Below are 5,812 nucleotides of genomic sequence, written 5' to 3' on the forward strand. Positions count from 1 at the left end.
TGCTTCCACTGTGAACGGTCCAGACCATCGTGATTTTAACTTACCAGAAAACAGCCTCAGTCGAGAATTGAATAGTAACACCTGTTGCCCCGGTTCGAAAAGTCGTCGAAGAATCTGCTTGTCATGCCATCTCTTGGTATTTTCCTTGTATATCTTGGCATTTTCGTATGCATCATTCCTAAACTCCTCCATCTCATTCAGCTGCAGCAGTCGTTGTTTGTCCGATGCTCCCTTATCAAAATTTAGCTTTTTCACAGCCCAATATGCTTTGTGCTCCAGTTCCACAGGGATATGACAAGCTTTTTCAAAGACCAACCTATAAGGAGACATTCCGATAGGTGTCTTGTATGCAGTCCTGTACGCCCATAATGCATCATCTAGCTTGATCGCCCAATCCTTCCGGTTTGTCTTCACTGTCTTTTCTAAGATTTGTTTGATCTCCCGGTTGGATATCTCTGCTTGCCCATTGGCTTGCGGGTGGTATGCCAGTGTCACCCTGTGCTTCACATCATATTTGGCCAATAGTGAGTTAAAAATTTTGTTACAGAAATGCGTACCTTCATCACTGATAATGGCTCTAGGCATTCTGAATCTTGTGAAGATGTTCCTGTGGACAAACTTAACAACAACTAGAGCATCATTAGTACTGGTGGCGATTGCTTCCACCTATTTTGACACATAATCGACAGCAAGTAAAATGTAATATTGACCAAAAGAATATGGGAAGGGCCCCATAAAGTCAATACCCCAGACATCAAAGAGTTCCACTTCCAAAATATTTGTTAGTGGTAATTCATGTCGTCTAGAAATATTGCCAACTCTTTGGCATTTATCACATGACTTGACTAAAGTATAACTGTCTTTAAATAAATTAGGCCAATAGAAACCTGACTGTAATACCTTAGCTGCTGTTCTAGATGCTCCAAAGTGTCCACCGTAGGGTGAGGAATGACACTGCTCTAGAATCATACCCGCTTCTTCCTCTGCTACACATCTTCTGATTATCTGATCAGTGCATCTCTTGAACAAGAACGGATCGTCCCACAGATAAAACTTGGCATCATGAAGAAATTTCTTCTTTTGATGATAAGTTAAATCTGAAGGTAATTCTCCTGCAGCAAGGAAATTAGCTATATCTGCAAATCACGGATGTGTAACACTTACCTTGAAAAGTTTTTCATCTGGGAACGACTCGTTGATAGCTCCACCTTCAGTTCTTTCTTCCAGCTCTAGTCGTGACAGGTGATCAGCCACCTGGTTCTCACAACCTTTCTTGTCTTTGACCTCAAAGTCAAATTCTTGAAGTAGGAGTATCCATCGTATCAACCTGGGCTTTGCATCCTTTTTGGCAAACAGGTAACGAAGAGCTGCATGGTCAGTAAAAACCGTTACCTTTGTGCCAATGAGATATGTTCTGAATTTGTCGAATGCAAACACCACTGCTAGCATCTCTTTCTCAGTGGTTGTATAGTTCTGTTGGGCTGCGTTAAGTGTACGACTAGCATAGTAGATAGTCTTGAACATCTTGTCTCGCCTTTGTCCCAATACTGCTCCTACAGCATAGTCGCTCGCATCGCACATGAGTTCAAAGGGCTCCTTCCAGTCAGGCACTATCATGATAGGTGCGGAAGTCAGAGCTGTCTTGATCTTGTTAAACGCCTGCAAACAATCATCGTCAAAAATAAATGTAGACTCTTTCTCTAACAGATTACATAAAGGTCTAGTAATTTTAGAGAAATCTTTAATAAAACGACGATAGAACCCGGCATGTCCCAAGAAACTTCTGATCCCTTTCACATTCTTTGGTGGTGGGAGATTTTCAATTGCCACAACTTTGGCTCTGTCCACTTCCATTCCTCTCGCTGAAATTTTGTGCCCAAGCACAATACCTTCTTGCACCATGAAGTGACATTTCTCCCAATTCAACACTAAATTCTTCTCCTGACATCTCTGCAAAACAAGGGTCAAATTCTGCAAACAGTGATCAAAGGATGAACCAAAGACAGATATATTATCCATGAAAACCTCCATTATCTCCTCAACCATGTCAGAAAATATAGCCATCATACACCTCTGAAACGTAGCAGGTGCATTGCAAAGTCCAAATGGCATTCTCCTAAAGGCAAATGTACCGTAGGGACAAGTGAAGGTAGTCTTCTCTTGATCCTCCGGTGCTATAACAATCTGATTGTAACCTGAATAACCATCTAGAAAGCAATAATAATTATAACCACCTACTCTATCAAGCATTTGGTCAATAAAGGGAAGAGGGAAGTGATCTTTCCTAGTCGCATCATTCAATTTTCTGTAGTCTATACACACTCGCCAACCAGTCACTGGACGAGTTGAAATCAATTCGTTATTCTCATTTTTTACTACAGTTATTCCCCCTTTCTTGGGCACTACTTGTACTGGTGAAACCCATGAACTATCAGATATAGCATAAATAACACCAGCATTTAACAATTTTAATACCTCAGATCTCACAACCTCCTTCATGGCTGGATTAAGCCTCCTCTGATGATCAACATAGGGTGAATAGGACTCCTGCATCAATATTTTATGCATGCAAACAGTGGGGCGAATCCCTTTATATCAGCAATTGTTCATCCCAACGCAGATTTAAATTCTCGCAACACCCTCAACAACTTATCCTTTTCATCACTAGTAAGAGCAGAAGATATAATTACCGGTTGTGATGACCCCTCGTCAAGGAAAGCATAGCACAAGTGACTCGGTAAATCCTTCAATACAGGAGATGCTTTTGGTACCTCTTTACTTGCATCCTCCAGTAACTCTTCAAGTTGGGTATCACTCTTTTCCTTAGGTAGTGTATTGAGAGCAAGTAACTCCTCTTGTACATCCCAATCATCTTCATCCAGTGTAGAAGCTGATTCCAACAAGCATCTCTCCAAAGAATCCTTTGTCATCCTACCTGCACCAACATGAGATACACATGAATCAATTATATCAACTAGCAACCGAGGCACACGCGTTGCGTGTATCATGAATATATGAGCATGATATATTAAATATTCATGATATCATAACACCATGACACAAAAATATTTTGTGTCATGAATATATTATTGAAATGCAAAAATTTAAACTTCAATGTAAAAGAAGTAAACAAATATTCAAAAGATTGTCCAAAAAATATCAGAATATGCATCAAATATTCAAATATGTACAGAAGATCAGTATATATATGCAAGTGTGCCAAATGAAAGTTTGGATTTTTGTTATCGCAACTCTGCTAGATCTTGAAACATTTGAATTTAAAACCTGTAAACCAAAACTAAATTTGTCAGTAAACATTATAATAAAACAATGTCTAAGAAGATATAATATAATGATTTAGTGACTTTGTTGAGAATATGTGAAAGATTATATCATAGTACCTTGAAACTTGTAATAAATACATTATCACCTGCAATATAAAAACGAACAAATTAATTTGATATAAATTTCGATTAATTATTTCACACTCTCAAAAATATGAAATAAAATACAAAATTCAATTAAGAGTTGATACAAAATTCGATTAATAGAGGAAAGTTTCCGACCTGGTTGGAGTGCGATATAAATTCGAGTAATAGTCGATATAAAATTTGATTACCACTTTTAATTGAAGAAAAGAGAATAGTTATTCAATCAACTCACAATCTTCGGCAGTAACTGTTATGCCTGATGAGTCTTTTATGACTTGTGACTATATTCATCAAATTGCAACACACCACAGAGAAGAGCTCTATGACACTGCCATCTATATTTACAATAAGACCATTACATGAAGTAACGACTAAAATGCAACCATCTAAGTCACGACCAACCACGTTTTAGAACATTACAATTCTCTTTTTTTCATAGAACATTACCAGCACTGACGTATAGGCACAATTTGAGAAGAAGATATTCTGTTGAAAAAAAAAACATGAGAGAAAACTGATGATTACAGATAAGATAAGAAACTGGTTTGAATGATGAAAATGTTGTAGGGTGGTGGAAGTGGGATAAGAGGAAGGGTAGTGTGGTGAAGTTGAAACATAGAATACAGAACTAAAATCTCCAGTTGTACGCTCAATTTTCAGAGAATACAAATTGAAAGATGATATGAACATAAGCAAATACAGACATCTCATTTAGAACAAAGAGAGACCCATATCAAACATCAACAATTAATCAAGATATTGGTAGCATCTGAATACAAAAATCAGGACATTCACATTCAATTAACTCTTAGTAGAATATAAAAAATCAGGACATTCACATTCAGAGCTAAGCATTTCAGAAGAAATGTGTCATTCCGTTTTTTGTCTTTAACATTGGATTTTCTCTCAGCCAACACATACCTGTCCCTCATGAGAAATCTATGTCATCATAAAAATGTAAGTAATTAAACAGCAAATTTTGTGAAGATAGTCGTCAATAAAGTGGCTTGCTTTATGATTTTATGTAACTTTCTCTAAGTTCAAATGCTTCTAGCCCGTTAATGAAGTTCTCCTCTTAAAGAAATTTGACAATAGCCACATACTGTCAGTACATTGCAATCTTTATAGCCAAGATAGCAAAATCATGAGATCTCCGTATCTTCAATATCATTTCTATTGATACCAATGAAGAGAGGGGGGAGCAGTACAATATAAAAACGCAAGACTATTGATGGCTTATTAGCAATTTTTAATAAAAGAATATCTTTAGTGTCCTAAGCTGCATTAAGTGGCCAACAATGTCCATCAGACGAAGAAGCACATGCTTTGGCATCTTACCATAAATATCTTCCTGCAACATAAACACAAAAGGTAAATTTCTCCCAAACAAAGCCTAATGGAAGCACAAATTCACTGAATTATAATGTAAACAATTAGGTACAACAACTAATATGAACGAAGAAGACATTTGCAAGCCGTTAAGTACCGTCAATCTAGCAAAAATAACTCTTAGTGGACTAATCTAGCCATTAAGTACCGTCAATTTGTAAGCAGTTGCAATTGTTTCACCTTCTTTGTTTTTCCTCTTTATCCTTTCCATTCCGATCACATTCTCGATCGCCATAAAAACATCATGTGCCTACAGACACATCACCATATCAACCTCCATAAATGTCATTACCTCCTTTATCGTCGGCCTCTTTCAGCATCCCCACCATAGCGCATGCGCCTAACAAAATGTTTATTTTTCTTTCCGGTGGCAGTAAATTACAAAAATTTCAGTAAATGACAATTCATGACTTAATTTAAAGTTTTCTCATCATGAAATCACGCATTATAGTGAACTACACAAAAATTCTATATAACTAATAATTCAATTTAGATCAATTACTCTATTCCAAAAAATGAAGGTGAAGCCTGGACACCTGCAAAAGCACTGGTGGGCTCGAGGCCTACCATCATGAAATATTACTAAAATTTTTATGTAGTCTAATTATGAATGTCATACCCCGCCAAAGTATTAAATAACCTCAGGCTATCTAATTTTGAAAGAAAATTTGACCGCTTAATAATAAAAATTAATTAAGCACATTAAAAACCATTTAAAAAACTCATAGAAACTTGAGAAGAACGCGATAAAGAAAATTGAACATCATTTTCACACCAATAGTACAAAAATAAAATAAAATTAGATAGATGATAACAAACCAAGAAAAAATCAATTCACGACTACATTAACATTGAACATCGAAAACAAAAATGCAAAAGATTCCAATCACAGGATAAGTGTCGGCAAAATTTTTTAAAAAAACACACACATAGAGAATTCACCGAAAATATGCGAAACATAAATATATAAAATCAAATGAATTTGACGGTAA

General features: G+C 36.4%; 1 long non-coding RNA gene across 1 annotated transcript; it reads right to left on the reverse strand.

Moving 5' to 3' along the window:
- Positions 1-4,156: 4,156 nt before the first annotated feature.
- LOC140809706 (uncharacterized) lies at positions 4,157-5,436 on the reverse strand. The gene is made up of 2 exons (XR_012113156.1): positions 5,001-5,436; positions 4,157-4,782 (listed from the first exon to the last, which is right to left on the reverse strand). It is a non-coding gene; the product is annotated as an uncharacterized lncRNA (long non-coding RNA).
- Positions 5,437-5,812: the final 376 nt, after the last annotated feature.

The sequence above is a fragment of the Primulina eburnea genome, chromosome 13, assembly GCF_022965805.1.
Source record: "Primulina eburnea isolate SZY01 chromosome 13, ASM2296580v1, whole genome shotgun sequence".
NCBI lineage: Eukaryota > Viridiplantae > Streptophyta > Magnoliopsida > Lamiales > Gesneriaceae > Primulina > Primulina eburnea.